We start from the raw sequence: 2,500 nt of genomic DNA, 5'->3' as shown, positions 1-2,500 counted from the left end.
ATCTAAGTGACTGCATGGTTACTGTTGCTATGTAGGTCACACGAACGATAGAGTTTTGGGGAACGCATCAAGCACAGACATCAAACCAGATAGCAGACCTGAGGTTTCCTGTGAACCTTTTAGCATGATTTTTCACATTTGACTGATTAACGGAGTATTATCTAAAAATTTCCACCGTTATTTGACTGTATTATTATTATTATCATGTATTATTATTATTATGTCTGTCAAGTCGTGCTTTAACTACACAATAGCCAATAACCCTAAAAATATTAGGCAGCAAATGTTCTCAGAGTTGATGCATTCAAAGCAGGAAAAACGGATTAGCGTAAAGATCTGAGTGTCTTTAACTTGAAGTTGTGACGGCTAGACTATTGGGTCAGAGCATCGCCAAAACAGCAGGTCATGTGTGCTGTTCCTGGTATGTAGTGGTTAGTTCTTAACAAAAGTATTCCAATGAAGGATAACCGGTGATCCAGCAACCGGGTCATGGTGCACGTCAGGTCTGATCCCACAGAAGAACCTCAGTAGTGCAAGTGATTGCTGGCTCTGATAGAAAGGAGTCAGAACACAGAGCATCACAGCTCACTGTGTGGAGCTACATAGTGGTCAGTGACCATGCTGACTCCTGGACACCATCAAAAGCTCCTATAATGGGCATCAGAACTGGACCATGGTGCAGTGGAAGAAGGTGATCTGGTCTGATAAATCACCATGTGGACAGCAGGATACGTACAGATCACTGACCACAGGAAGAAATGGCACCAGGATGCACGATGGGAAGAAGGTAAACCGGCTGAGGCAGCGTGATGCTCAGGAAAATGATCTGCTGGGACACTTTGGGTCCTGTGTTTATGTGGATGTTAATTTGACCCAAACCACCCACCTAAACATCGGAGCAGACCAAGTACACACCTTCTTCATGGCAGCAGTGTGAACTAATGCCAGCGTCCTCTTTCAGCAGGATAATGCTCACTGTCACACTGTATTGTTCAGGGATGGTTTGAGGATCATGTTATAGAATTTAAGGTGTTGACTTGGCCTCCATTACCCCCTTTTCCACCCAAAAGAACCGGGTGCTGGTTCAGAGCTAGTGCTGGTGCTGGTTCAAAGTTGGTTCCACTGGCGAACCTTCTAAGAACCGGTTTGACTTTCCGTCGGCTAGAGAGCCGTCACAGAGCCGAGTCTGACGTCACTGTATACGTGTCACGTTACACCAGTGTTGTGTAAAATACTAGAAAGCAATACTTGAGTAAAAGTACAAGTATCGTACTAGAAAAAGACTTTGGTAGAAGTGAAAGTCACCTTTTAGAATATTACTCAAGTAAAAGTCTTAAAGTATCTGATATTTACTGTACTTAAGTATCAAAAGTCATTTTCTGATATTTAATGTACTTAAGTATTTGAAGTAAAAGTAAAAAGTAAAATTTTAGTGATTTTCGGTAGACATAAGAGACACTTCATCCTGTAGGAAGAATCTTTCATTCCAATGTACAGAAACATTTCTTGCAAATACGGCCACGTGTGTATAACGTTATCTTCTTCACCCTGTTCATCACTATCGTCGGGGTGGTCGTCTACGACAGAGGTGGCTAAACCGCGGCTCCCGAGCCGCATGCGGCTCTTTGCCCGGTTTCTTGCGGTTCTTATGTTCATATCGAAGTTTGTGTGTCTTGTTAATGTGCGTGTTCACTTCGCTTGAGTTCAATACGGTATTTTTGTCAAACGCGCATGTGAGTGGGATGAAAATACCTCAAAGTTTCCCAGTAGGAGTAAGATCATTTGAGTAAACAATTTGTGTCAAGTTCGCTCTGAAAATGGCAGGAAAAAAGGTGATGTTCATGTGTGAACATGTGTATGATGTGGCTCTTTGTGGTAACACAGTAAAAAATGTGGCTCTGTTGTGGCTCAGGTTCAGTTGTGCTTCCGCCTCCTTTTGGCAACATTACGCTGAAATAGAGCGTGCGGAGCTGCGTAATGCAATCTAGGAGCTGTGATTCGCCAAACCTCCCTTATTGCAGTCGCAATTTTATTTATTTTTTTTATTTTGTTTTTTTTTTATTTTATTTTGTAGTAACGAGTAACGAAGACGCTTAGTGGAAATATAGCGGAGTAAAAGTCTACATTTTATCTAGAAAATGTAGTGGCGTAAAAGTGAAAGTTGACAAATTTAAATAGCGAAGTAAAGTACAGATACGTGACATTTCTACTTAAGTACAGTAACGAAGTATTTATACTCCGTTACATTACAACACTGCATTACACAGCAGCTTTAGCGCAGCAGCGGCAAACACAACATCAACAATGGCGGATGTTGCTTTACTGTTAATGCTCATGGCTTTGTGAACCTACATTAACACCCAAACGCAGCGAATCCAACGTGTACGTGCAGCTCCATGTAATTTGTATAAACGGAGGTTGTTATCGAGAAAGTACATAACGTTATTTTATCATTAACACAGAAAAAAGTTAGCCTTAGCATGTAGCTACCTACTATCAT

General features: G+C 41.4%; 1 protein-coding gene across 2 annotated transcripts in view; it reads left to right on the top strand.

Annotated features, from left to right (window-relative positions):
- pbx4 (pre-B-cell leukemia transcription factor 4) overlaps positions 1-2,500 on the top strand; it is a 51,458-nt gene that overhangs the window by 34,545 nt on the left and 14,413 nt on the right. The window lies entirely within an intron of this gene.

Source organism: Tachysurus vachellii, chromosome 21 (assembly GCF_030014155.1).
Source record: "Tachysurus vachellii isolate PV-2020 chromosome 21, HZAU_Pvac_v1, whole genome shotgun sequence".
Classification (NCBI taxonomy): domain Eukaryota; kingdom Metazoa; phylum Chordata; class Actinopteri; order Siluriformes; family Bagridae; genus Tachysurus; species Tachysurus vachellii.
The sequence above is the reverse complement of the archived record's forward strand: the minus strand, read 5'-3'. Positions and strand labels throughout refer to the sequence as shown.